Source organism: Botryllus schlosseri, chromosome 1 (genome assembly GCF_051294905.1).
Source record: "Botryllus schlosseri isolate E-star chromosome 1, Bs_hap1, whole genome shotgun sequence".
Taxonomy (NCBI): Eukaryota; Metazoa; Chordata; class Ascidiacea; order Stolidobranchia; family Styelidae; genus Botryllus; species Botryllus schlosseri.
This window is the reverse complement of record NC_137236.1, coordinates 11,057,076-11,071,738: the sequence shown is the minus strand read 5'-3', so window position 1 is coordinate 11,071,738 and position 14,663 is coordinate 11,057,076.

Sequence of the window (14,663 nt, the reverse complement as noted above, 5' to 3'; positions counted from 1 at the left end):
AACGCAAACAAGCAATTGATATGACTGATCTGCTATTCTCAAATCTCATAAATAACCCAAACTATCTCTTGCTCCACTGATCTCAACAAAGAACTTCATTCATATTCCACTCCATCGCTACAGTCTCTGAAATACAATTCGCCGGTACGGACGATAATTCAAACTTCAAGTGTGCAGCGGTAAACAACATCCGATGACTTATGACATCACAATCACTCCACGCTCAAGTGCTCACGATCCTGGAAAAGCCAGGCAGAAGAAACGTCACGGTGAAGCCGCGTGATAATCAAGCGCAATTTGATTGGTTAATTACGCTGACACTAATCTCGCTGGCCGACCGATGGAAAGGAGAACAATCGATCTTCTGAATTCGAGAGCGATCAGTTTTTGAACATCAAAGGTACCGCCTCACTGTAGTGTCAAAACGGTTGCGTTCACTTCTCTCCTGCACTTTCTTCGCCTGTTTCGGCATTGAATGTGGACACTTTTGTTGACTGGGTACCCTACTCGCCACCGATAATAACATGGATAAAGAGAACAAACAACACCCAGCATGTAATCAACTATCAGTCACGGGGGCCATAGAAAGCTAATGGTTGCTATACTGACCTGATTAGATAGGTATATACATACCCAACGCAACGCAATCTAAGACCTTTTGATATATTACTACTCCCCATGACAGTTGCGTAGATTGTTGCGTCCGTAGGATTAACAAGTCACTATTCCGAGACGCAAGTCCTTCTCTGATTTTAACGTTAGACCTGACTCAACTCGAGACATTTGTATTTAATCACCCAGTCAATCCGAAATCGAGTAATTTTACAGGAAGGTTGCACCAAACCAAATCACAATTTTCAGTCACGAATTATCAACAGGTCATGTTTTATCGCCATGAACTAGAAATGTGACGTATTAGCTGATCTTCTACCGCACGGTAGCTTTTAAAATTGATGCGATAGTGAAGTTTGTTGAGATTTCAGTGATGTTTATAGTAGTTTCAGGGTGAACATCAAGTTCTTATATCTAAAAAAGATATATGGCAATTAAATGTGTTTTTGAATACTTGAAATTCCAAAATGCCGTCGCGGGCCGCACAAAATGCTCTCGAGGGCCGCATGCGGCCCGCGGGCCGCGTGTTTGAGACCTCTGATCTAATCAATAGGGATAGTGCGAACCCCTTAAAAGTTCTGGTACGCGTAAACGCGAACCTTTTTGAAAGGTTCGACGTGAACGCCAGCGTGAACCTATACCAGGGGCGGGCAACTTCTCGAGTCGCGGGCCAGATGTAGGAAAATTAGGTACTTGGTGGGCCGGATTGCACTTTATTCGCACATTTATCCACATATACAAGGAATAAATTGTATTTAATGAATGTATTTTAACGACAGCAATGTCACTTCAAAGCCATTACTCGCCGATGATGACGAAGGCAATGTGGATTTGACAATAGCATTGTCATACAGGAGCCGCCATGTCTGCTTCTATCTGATCAATCAACACACTGTGCAATCCCTAATTAAGATTTCAAGGCGTTCGGTAGCCCCGGTACCCCTAATTTACCAAGATATCAATTCATTAGGGTGAAGTAGGTGACGAGATAGCGTCGTTGTTCAACTGTGTGGCATGAATTATCTCGACATTGAATTCCTGCGGTCCGCGTCCTCTACGAAATTTGAAAAGCGGCCTGCGACCCGTTTTGAGTTGGCGACCCCTGGTATAACCCGTGTCTTACTAGGGTTACCATACGTCCTCTTTTAGGAGGATTTGTCCTCTTCTTTTGAATTTTTTTAAAGTGTCCTCGTAGGACGCCCAAATGTCCTCTTTCTGGAGATTTTGTCCTCTTCTTTGAGAATTTTGGATAAATAAATGGCAAAATCGACCGAGATACATTAAATTAGCACTGAAGTAACGCTCCAGCGGGTATTTCGGGAGATGAGCCGGAAAAGAAGTGTTCTCGTTTCAGATTTCCCAAATATGGTAGCCCTACGTTTTACAAAAGCCTAGAAGTGTGCCGTGCTACAAGTCGGCAGTTAGGGAATGAAAAATAAGAAATATCACCCTGGTGTAAATTACCACTGTAGTCGACAAACACCATGATTACCACAAACGATATTATGGTTGAGTACATCGTAAATGCCGATAATGCAAGTCTTCTCGCTACGACAAACTTACGCGTAACCTCCACTCTCGCACGCTGCGCATACAAATATATCATAACATACAGTCACTAAAATTGGAGGTAGTAAGCAAGTAGTGAGGAATCTCGGCAGACTGGGGCCGCGGGCCACATTATCATGTAAGACGGAAAACTCTCCGCGGGCCGGATCCGGCCCGCGGGCCGTATGTTGCCCGCCCCTGACCTATACCATCACGTGGCGTCATATTGCTAATCCAACCCTGCATTTCCGTTAAGGAGTATATCAATGTACGTATACAGTACATGATAACTAGCGACGATTCAGGCCATGTTATGACAAAATGCTGAAGTAGTGGTTGACTTTTTAAACGTCCCCTAATGTATAACTTAAACAATCAAATGCTATTGTAGTTTCAAAAAATCAATATTTTCTGGCGCTTTGCCAGAAATTTCGACGAGGACTCGGCTAGGCCGGACGGATGTATTCTTAAGAGTGAAACACCGTTTTCTATACTTGCGCCAGATATTATCTAAAAAAGAAGTTATACAGTAGCCAATACCCAAATCAAGATAGGTTCCATACGCCTGATAGATTATTTACATTAGACGTCGATGCATTCTTTATATCAATTTCGTCGATGTAAATACCTGTAATGTATTTCATTAATTGACTAAGCACAATTTGCTGACGTCCTTTACATGCAGCGCATTGCGTTCTTGACATTGCTGTGTGATTGCGGGTAAAGCTCACAGCAGAATACCACTGAAGATTCACACACAGAAAGCTGAATATTCGAAGCAAACTAATTTTTGAAATTAACAAGGTGCATGCTCGTTCAGTGCGGAATTTATTTACATGCTGCCATATTTATATGCTGCCAGCGCCATGCGGAAAGTAGGGCGGAGCGGATCGATAAATTCTCTGGTCTGACTCCAATCCTGTTTTCAGATTCGACTGACTGAAATCACCAAAGTTTTAGTTCTTCGTTTGTTTGGGGGGAAAGGTATCCATATCTTAAGAGAGAGCTTGCTTGTTCATGCAAGGTGATCAGAAAGCCGATGTGCCCGGGTTCTTATACTTTCAGTCAGTGATATCAGTCCACATGTCCGTTGTCCATAATCGTCAGTAGCGTATTTCAGATTGCTGGAATTTCTTTTTTCTTAACAGCAGCACTCCTCCTCCAACAGCATTATCTGGATGACATGATGATATAAAACCCTTCACAATATATGATTTGGCTGCTTCACGTAATTGGACTTTGGCATTACTTTGCAACATCACAAAGAATGATATCGAACATTGCCCTGATGTTCTGATTTTGAACTCAATTCCTCTGTACTGTCCTCTGCATGTATGTGATGTGTCACTCAGCTTTCTGTTGTTTTAATATGCAATCAATCATCACACTGCCCCACAAAATAAATCCAGAGTAGTTACCTTCACAGGTGCGATCGAGCAAGGTACAATTGTTACTTACTTCACTTTCTTGGTCCCTGATATACTAGGGTTACCATATGTTGGAAATCTGAAAAGAGGACACTCTTTCAGAATTTCAAACTTGCAGAACCGGAGGAGAATTCTCAAAAAACGGTAAATTTTTCTCACTTTGCGGTCAGTTGACTAAAAAAAAGTTCAATATTCCGTCCAGCTCCAAAAATACCCGCTGGAGCTTCACTCTGGTGCTGATTTACGGCATATCAGTCCAATTTTGCAGTAAATATGACCTGAATTCTAAAAAAAGAGGACAAAATCTCAAAAAAAAAATACAAAAGGGCGTCCTCCAAGGACACTTACAAAAAAGTCAAAAAAAAAGGACAAACCTTTTCAAAGAGGACGTATGATAACCCTATGATATCCTCGACTTTCGGTTTCTCTTCTGCATAAAGAATTTGTGCTTTCTTTCATAACACAAGCCATTTCACTGCACAACGAAACTAGAACATTGGAGGGAAAATGACTAGTGAAAAAATGAGTGTTGTGATGACAGGACATAATGCGATAGGGTAGGGTGGTTCCATGAATTTATAAATATGGCTAGTAAATATTTGCACTGGCTTAGCAGTCACTACCGTGTGATTGGTAGGTATTTAGTTAGTTACAAAAGTCATGCTTATCAACAAAGATTCTGTCCGTATCAAAAAAGTCCTTCGACCCAGCTCCGGCCGTATCAGAAAAAGTGCTGATCCGCCTCCGGCCAAAATGAAAAAGTCCGGCCGGATATCCAATCCGCTTCCAGTCCATGCTCCGCCCTAGAGGAGAGTGGTACGAAGTTGGAATTCAAAGAATTTTGCCCAAAGACGTTATATAGACGAGAAGAATTGTGATACATCAAAAGGTTCACTGTGCAGAATCTACGAAGGTTCGTTTGTGAACGCGAACCTCCAAATTTCAGAGGTTCACACACAGAACGCGAACGTGAGCCTCACGTCACCACCATCGCTACCAACCAACTCAAACGTTAGTTATGTAGCCCAGACCCAAATTGGTCGATTTATTTGTCACTCAAATGAACATCAACAAATTGACATTTAAATGAGTCGACGTTTTTAGTTGAAAATCTGTTGAATATTGTATGTAGTTTGGATATGTCTGTTCAGGGCCTAATATGACAGCATTCTTCGATATACTAGGGTTACCATATTTTGGAAATCTGAAAAGAGGACACTTTTTCAAAACTTTCAGACTTGCAAAGCCGGAGGAAAATCCTGAAAAATGGTGAATTTTTCCCACTTCGTGGTCGGTTGAATAAAAAAAAGAAAAAAGTTAAACTTTCCGGCCCAGTTCCTAAAATACCCTCCGGAGCGTTACTTCAGTGCTGATTTACTGTATCTAAGTCTATTTTGCGATATATTTAACCAAAAGTATCGGAAAAGAGGACAAAATCTCAAAAAAGAGGACATTTGGGCGTGCTCCGAGGACACTTACGAAAAAGTAAAAAAAGAGGACAAGTCCATGTAATAGAGGACGTATGGTGGTCCTACGATATACTATCACGAAAACAGTGTTTATAACGGTGACATCTTTTTGAACAGGAACGATGGGATGGCTTCTCGAGGTGGAAATGGTCAACATATGTTGATCAATTTCACGCGTTATTATTGTCTGAATAGATGGAATTGTCCACCGAATACCACTATAATTGATTGTATTATACCAAGAAACAATTATGTCAGCTGTATATGTTTGAATACAGGTAGGTGACACCAATATCTTCCGCATCACGGATAGCCGAATTATTACTTTACATGTAGAGCACTTTGAGCTGTACAATGAAGTACGCTGAGCGGCTGGATATTGAGGTTTATGGTATACAGTACACTAAGGCTAAATTGTATCAGCCTGTCCCGTCGTGTTTTGCTAATATATTTGATGATTTGAGCATTGGTAAATAGCTGTAAATTAAGGGAAATATAATCGGTATCGAAATGGCAGTTGTCAAGCACATTTCATCTTCCCTCTTAATTGCGCCTAATGAATATTTGAGGTCAAAATTTTCATCGCTTCGGCGGTAGGCCTACGCATAACAAAGTTTGAATTTGAATATACAGTGAATCTTTGCATGGCCCTGAGCAAGGATGATATGCAAAATCGTGAAGCGTCCAATTTGTATCGAGCGTGGGAACGTAGGCTATGTATAGCGACAGCAATTTGAACTCATCACACGTTTGTGCAAATTCTCGTCTTTAAACACCCCGTAGTCACCGGTATCATTTCAGTGCGACGGTAAATTCGCATACAATTCTAGGGATACTAGTTATGTCGCCATAACAACATTGTCTGATGACGAAATAGAGTTTCCGAGCAATTTCTACAGAATTACGCCAAATCATTCGTCTGAAAGGATTAACTTCAATCGTTTCCTACGAGCATTGAGATTAATCGGGTCATGACTTGACACATTATTCCAACACTGTCTAGTACATCTATGTGAAGACTCGTAGTACCCACTGACGTAAATAATAAAATAATGTATGACCAGACGTGCCATCTATTATGTATCCACAGACGCGACATTTTTTGCAAACCTGACTCGAATGGGATATAAAGTTCTTTGAATTTTGAATGATTGTCCGATTTTGAATTCACTTAATGAACACCAATTACTGAAGATAAGCTTGTGAGTTTTATTTGTTTTATCTGCAAAATGGTTGGTCACCAAATTACTCTTTCAAAGAACGTTAATGCAAGTCAGGAGTTAATGTAAGACTGCACTTTCAGTTTCTACAACATATGAAATGCACTATTAACTCCACTGAATTCACTGGAGCGACCAATGACAACTTATTGCATAGTTTTATAAATACGCAAGCGTACCAGCTTTACTGGTGGTGCGTATTGTAGTGTGATGGTCCATCGTGGCAACATCAATAGGTCAAGGGGTACTAACTAGCCCCAGTATAGGTCATGCTTTACGTAACCCAGAATCCCAAGCAAAATCATCTGCATGGTGTGAAATAAGCATACAGCTATAAAACAACCTGCATAAGCTGATTGACATCCATCGCATTTCACATTTACTGTTGTCTTTCATGTTACTTATTGAAAATTTAATTATGTTATGCCTGGTGTTCATTTGTGTATTTTCAAAACCCTTACGTTTGTTCTTTTCACACGACATCTGCCAACTTATCAAAGCATCGTCAAGTCCATATATACGGCATCGCATCCACTTAATTTGAATCAAAGAATGCTTACATGCACTAGGTATGACGAATTGTCTTTCAGTTTCAACGTTCGAGTCCACATCCACAGAGACAACGGCGACGGACCAAAGCACAGTAAATTTCGGTATGTGATAAATTACTGAGGTTCTTTCTAGCAATGTGAGGCTCAATCAGTCTCAACTATACTCTTATTAGGGAGTTTTCTTGGCCGATCTGGCCAGCGAAGAAATGGTCGGAACAATCGCTTAGTTTACATATTTATTGATGTTTTGTAGGGGACACCGGGGGCAATTCTAACACTTTTTGTATTTCGTAGAATTACGTGTTTTTCACGGGAATATTTTATTTTCAAAGTTTTATATAAAGAAGCCAACAAATCGATAGTGGATAGAAAAACAAAAATGGAACTCAGTCAACAGTCAATCATAAAAATTTTTGATCGCGAAAATCGTCTCGAAAATGTTACAATCGCCCTGTACCCAGGGGCAATTTTAATGCCCATGTGTGGCAATAATAACAGGATTATTTATGAATAAAAACAAACGAAATGAACAACAAAAACGGGAACACAAATTGTATTATTGCATTAAATTTAAAACGAGAAATTTGTGCGCTTTCAGGCTACGCGCCATCGCATTTTTGGCATACGAATAAAGTATCACCCGTCGTGCCTTTTGCATGAGATCAAAAGTGTACAAGAAACACATTCATGCCATCATTTCCCTACACACATCCGGTCTCTTCTACCAAGGTGCTGTAGTTCAGCGTGCATAATGGGTTAGGCATTGGGTCACATGCGAAGGTGCGAAACCGACCTGGCTAAAATATCTTGGTTGAATGATGGTGATAGCGTAGTAAAATTAAATTAAAATTAAAGTAAACTGTGAACACCAAATGTCAAAATTTAAATGGGGCATGCTCCAAGTTAGGGAATGAGCATTCAGTCATGGCCAAGTTCTTAAGTGACCTTTGAAGATCGATGCACAAAAAGTCGATCAGCATGAGAAAAGGTGTTAGAATCATGGAAATAACCGAACCCTATGATTCACATCACCACTTCTGTATGGCCGTTCCTACGGAGGATCATGTTAAAATTGAAATGACAAGATAGTGTCTGTTCTGGTATTGAACTTCTTGCTGTTACAAGATTCATCTGCAGTAGATAAATGGTTATACCAACATATGAATACAGATATTTAGCATTGAAAAGATATTGTAACGGGGCAAAAGTATCAGAGTGTTAAAATTGCCCCTGACACGCTCGACCATGATTAGGGTCTCAGTATGGTACCTTCCCTGCGATGCAATTCCTAGTTTTCCTATCATCACGCTAGACTATGGTAGCATTGTTCCAGCTACGTTGTCGCCATCTGAGGTATTATTCTTCTGAAAAAATTATTCCAGACCTGAAAATATTTACTCAATTGTGCAAAATTTTTATTTTTTTTTAATTATTCTTGGGTTTCGCGTCGTAGCTTAACGTAACTTTAGGTATGTTAGGAGACAACTGCCGCATGTGGACTCAGAATATGAAGGTGATTTCTCCATCATACTAGCGGTGAGGGCGATTATTACATTTGCTTCGTGTTGTTCCCGGTCTCTCCTACTTTTGGAAAGTTTCACAGCACATATTCAACTTATCGCAAATGTCCATATCGGTTTTTCCCTTATACCTTTGATATATGAGATATGATATACTGAAGGGACTGCTATCTCACAAATTGAAGGCTGGTTTTGAGTTGTTGTCAAATATTAGTCGAAGAGTCGCGGCATTACAGCAGTTCTTCCACCGTTTTTATAGCTTTCTTATGAGCGCGTGTGTAGATCGTATATCGAATGTCGTAAGCGTCAACTTTAGACATAGCTACTTCCATTTACAAAAATTCCAGACTAATGTAGCCTGTTACAATATTTTGTCATCTTCTTAAGTATAATATACGATTTTTTAGAACAAAGCAGCATCATGACTTCTGTATCAGATTCTACACCTGAGTCTACAGTAACAACCACTATGCCGTCGTCGTCCGCAATACTTTCAACCGAAGGAGGTGCGTGATGGTTGTTATGGTTTACTGTTTTTAATGTGCATTTGCCTGTTCGATATGCGAATACATGATGCTTTGGTAGCATCTGTGATGAACATTCCTTGAATTCATCATATTACTCGCTGACTTCACTGAGAGGAAGACAGATAATTCTAGACAATGATGAATATATATATACTTGACAAAATAGGAATATTTTAACATTCAGTAGCTCAGGCCCAAAATGTTGCAGTGGAATGATTCAAGAATATTTAAGTAGTACAAGTCGACAAATCTTTTATATGGAATAAATATAATATTTAAATATGAATATATAAAATTGTATATGACGGTTAACTGTAAAAATTTGTGTGAAATAGAAGGGCTTGCTTGGAGCGCGTTAGAGTTAGCAAACATGGGTCCATCGACTACATTTGAAAAATGCCAACATAGTAATTGTAATCCCAATCGAAAATTATGTATTATCGAATGCTTTGTGAAATCATGATTTCTCATCATGCATACTTTGTATTGCAACAAAGATGTATGACATACAATAAACACGTGGCAGAAAGCCGTGTAGAGTATTTAGTAGGGATGGTGTGAACCTCTGAAAGGTTCAGGTTCGTGTGAACGCGAATCTTTTTGAAAGGTTCTGTGTGAACGCGAACGTGAACCTCATGACGTCACGTGGCGTCATATTACTCATTCCAACCCTACATTTCCTGTATTAATGCACACCAGAGGTCTCAAACTCAAATCTGCTAGCGGGCTAATTCCCTCGTTTTTTATGCTGCCGCGGGCCGCAGCATCAGTAATAGGAATATTCAATGTATAATTTTCAAGTAGGAATTTTTTACGGGACCTTGCAGACAGGCATTCCACAAACGCCGTGGAAATGTAATTAACTATTGTATTGTTCACGCTTGACACGAAAAAAAAATCACATTTTCAAATATTTGAATAAAATTCTTTTTGGGCCGCCGGGCATATTGAAAAAAAATTAATTAGAGTGATAGACATAATGCGAGAGGATGCATCATGACATAGTAAAACTGTCGGGTTATAATGTTGCAGCTAGTGGACCTTTGACGTGCCACAATTTTATGCAGAATATTTTAAAATCGAATCAAGATTCATCTGATATCAGAGCATTTGAGCGGTGTGGCCTTATTCTGGTTTTGATATAGTCGTGATAAGTGTAGGCTATTGTCACTGTCATTGCCAAATTCAAATTAAATAAGCGTTAGATTTTTCCTTCGATTAATATTGGAACATATCAATAACAACTTAAAGATAATAATTATTGAGCCATAGTAAAAGCATTGCTTCTTAACCTTTTTAGCTATCGTACCCCTTGTGCTTCCAATGAGATGTCTCGTACCCCCTGTACATTTTCAACACAATTTCTAATGGTACCTATATTAAAATCAGAATGCTCATTCACATAAAATCGTGCGTAGCGCGAAGACTATTTTCCAGTTGAAAGAATTGGCCAATAAAATATTCCACAGCTTATTGGGCTAATTCCACGATGCATCTAGTACACCCCATGGCGGATTGGTGTACCACACATACCCTCTCGACGCCGGATCATCCAATAAACAATCATTGCTGATCATTGTGTCTGGTTTTCGCCTATTTAACGAAGACCTTCGTTGCATGCATGCTGGCTTTTTACCTGACAAGTGCCACCGCCTTTATACCTGACGACTGTTACGGCCCTTTTACCTGACAAGTGGTGCTGACTTTTTACCTGACGATCGACCGACGCTGTACGACCAACGCTGTTATTTTATCGGATGTTTTACCGTTAGTCCGTTGATGTTTTCTGTCGTGCAATAAAGTGCTGGCCAACGTATCCGCCGACTCTCTGTTGCGGACCCTAGAGGGAACGCGGCGTATAGTCCATACTCAGGTAGCGTGCCAAAGCGTGCTAAAACCCTGATGTGCCATGGTGCTTCGTACCCCGATGGGATCAACGGACCCTGGTTAAGAATCCCAGGAATAGAAATGTCCAATCGGCAAATAATTCATTGGTGTTACAGCTGTAGAGCATACTACTATCTTGCTCGCCACAGATAATAACATGGATAAAGAGAACAAACAATACCCAGCATCTAACCAACTATATTTCACGGGGGTCATAGAATGCCAAGGGTTGCAATATTGACCTGATTAGATAGCTATACAACCTATGCAAGGCAAGCTATGACCTTTTGATATATTACTATTCCACATGACAGTTAAATAGATTGCTGCATCAGTGGGATTACCAAGTCACCGTTTCGAGTCGCGAGTCCTTCTCTGATTTTAACGTTTGACCCGACTCACTTCGAGTCATTTTTATTTAGTCACCCAGTCAACCTCAGTAATTTTACTAGAAGGTCGCACCAAACCAAATCGCAATTTTCAGTCACGAATCATAAGAGGGTCATGTTTTATCATCATGAACTAGAAATCTGACGTAATAGCTGATTTTCTACCGCATAGTAGCTTTTAAAAGTGATGTGATGGTGAAGTTTGTGAATATTTCATTGGTTTTTATTGTAGTTTTAGAGTGAACTTTAAGGTCTATATCTAAAAAGTATATATGGCACTTGAATATATTGTTGAATACTTAAAATTTCAAAATTCTGTCGCGGGCCGCGTGTTTGTGCCTTCTGATGTACACGATACCTAGCGACGACTCGGGTCACATAATGCCACAATGCTGAATTAGATATTGACGTTCTAAACGTCACCAACTGTATCAACTAGAGCAATCGAATGATATAATAATCCCATAAAATAAATATCTTCGGCCTCTTTGCCAACGATTTCGACGAGGACTTACAAGGGAATATAAGCGTACGTCTTAACTGTCTAGGCCAGACCGGACAATATATTCGGCGTCCAAGTATTGCTACGTTTACACTGAGCAGAGTGTAAAACGGGTTTCTATACTTGCTATCGATAATACCCCGTTATCATGTGATACAGCAGTAGCCAACAACCCAATTGCGCGGATTTGGTTTTTAAGGTACAATGAACGTATGAAATCAAGATGAACCCGCACGCCTGCTAGATTTTTTACATCATAAAACGATATCAATTTCATTGATTGGTCGAATAAGCATCATTCGCTGACTACCTACATGTAGTGTATTTCTATTTTTATGTTTTTTGATTGTGAGTCGAGCTCACCTAAGAGCGTACATGGATATTCGAGCCAACTTTTGTAACAAAGCAAGTGAAATTTTGGAGATTGTCAGGGTGCCTGCTCGTTTAGTGTTGATTTGTTATGATGCCAGCGCCATGCAAATAGTGGCCCGCAGTTAAAACGCTATAAATTTGAACCAAATATGTTACAATGAACTGAAAATTGTAATATATGAAAACGGTTCACAGTGCAGAGCCTACCAAGGCTCGTTTGTGAAAGAGAACCTCTAAATTTGCGAGGTTCACCCACAGAACGCAAACGTAAACATCACGTTCACAACATCCCTAGTAGATTCTCACTTTCAACACTGATTCGAGGGGATTTAGCAATCACCATCACCAAGCGTTTTAGGATACCCACATTACCCAATTACAATATTTGAGACAATACTTATTAAATTTTCCAGGTGCTTCATCACTGCACAGCACGGGAGTTGTTGTAGCGATCGTTACTTGTATACTTGTTGCGCTTATTTTATTGGCGGCCATGGTCATGCTGTACACGAGGTAAATGAATAAAACTTGTATAAAGCTCAATAAGTTCTCTAATGAAATGCTTTTCATCAAACAATATCCTCATATCCTCAAAATATTTTCGAGCATATATGCAAAATGTAAACGATAATATGACAGTATTGAGGGTCTATCGCCAAAGATGAAGGGTTTACACTGTATATTATGACGATGATAACATTGAAAAATGATATCCAACAGCCCTACTAAACCTGAGGCACAGTCTAGATTGCTACGCCGGAGTATTTCTAGTGATTTATTGCAGCCACAGGTCTCTAAAATATCCTGGAGATTTAACTGCATGGACAGTTTGGACACACACGTCGGGTTCTCGAACTTTCTCGGTCTTAATCGAGACCTTTGAAGTAGCTTCCTAGGGAGCATCATCAAATAATGGGTATTACAATCAGATTGGGACAAAATAAATCGACCACTCTTCATGCAAGACACGGTTCGCAACCCGAGCCGTGAACGACGAACCAAAATACCAATGTTATTGTGAACTTACCAAAATAAAAATGTTCTCTTACATGGGTTGCAAAAATAAGCATCTGAATAAGGTCAGCTATGAATGTGGGAAGTGGTCAAGTGACGAAGAATCACTACTAGGGCGATTTATTTTGATATGTTAAAAATTGTTAAAATTTTGTCAAAATTGTAGTGTTTGGGGAAAATTTGTCAAGATTGTTCACAAAGTTAAAATTTGTCAAAATTGTTCATAAAGTCAAATTCTTTTTGACGCCTGCATTTCGTATGTATCGTAGATTTGGCACTATCGGTGAAGTTATCATTTGATATTTTACAGCTTGTAGCCGACTTTATAGGCCTTACAGTTGTAAATGGCCGATTTTCAGCTCATTGTGAATCATAAATAGTCCATTAAAACAAATAGGTGGACATGGTGATATGGTCAACGTACTGCAATATCCTAACTGAAAAAAGAGTTCTTGGGCATTGCATCATTATTATACTTAGAAGCGCATAATGAAAAATTGTGCGAATGAAGCAACACGGTTTGTCACCAGCAGTGTGCGCGCCACTTGAGTGTTAGCAGCCAACAACTGCTGCTGTTGAACGTTCTTTCTCCATTCTTGGCAAGCTTCTTAGTAAGGATATGAACTTTCTACCCAACAATGTAGGAAACTATTTCACGTTGTACTACAACGAATTTTAATTATTTCTACCATAATACGTATAGTAACTTAACTACTAGAATTCTTCATAGGGCCAGATTTCGTTAACATATTCGTTTTTTATGTATCAATTTGCCTGTTTTTAAGCCAAAACGTTTTTTGAGAACAAACTACTTCGTCAGGACAGCCAGTTATAACCAGAAATGAAGATAAGTGGTAAAATTTTACCATGATGTGGGAAAACACCTAATTTGCAGACGTTATGTCGATATTTGGTCAAAATTCAGTATGTTCAGGTCAAAAAATGTCAAAACTTTGATTTTTCAGGTCACAATTTCCATTTTTTTAGGTAAAAAATCACCCTAGTCATTACAATTCGTGCGAATCGGTTTTTGCTATGCACTTCCAATTTATGAGGTGAATTTATGAGACAAGTTTCAAGGGGTCTATGAAAAGTCATCGTTTAAACTACAACAGCATATTATAAAATTACATTTTTCCAATTTATAAGATATGTGTTTAATTTATACTTATATCCTGATTTGTTTTATGCTGACGTATCGCCATGTTATATATATATACATCCACGTTAAAAAAAAGTTCACGAATAATTGGCAAAGACGGAGCTCGGGCAATTTTTATGCTACAATGTCGTCAGTTCGTCAGCGAGCATAAGATGTCATCACCCGTCACAATGTCACCGCTGAAAATTACGAGAGGCAAAGGTGCCATATCAGATTCGCTGGTTTAACATAGGGCTATGCCTGTATGATTTAAACCAGGGTCACGAGCACGCGAGATCATATTTTGCGGCCCACAACCTGATTTGAAATTTCGAAAGAAAGCCTAAATCGTCTTGAAATGCTGAAATTTATTTCAGTTTAAAAAGATCATTGTTCTTGTTCAAAGTAAGCTATTCCTCTGTGCCCAACATCGCTATCCCTCATTAGACTATAGGGCTCTGCGATAGTGGAGGAAAAATTAGCT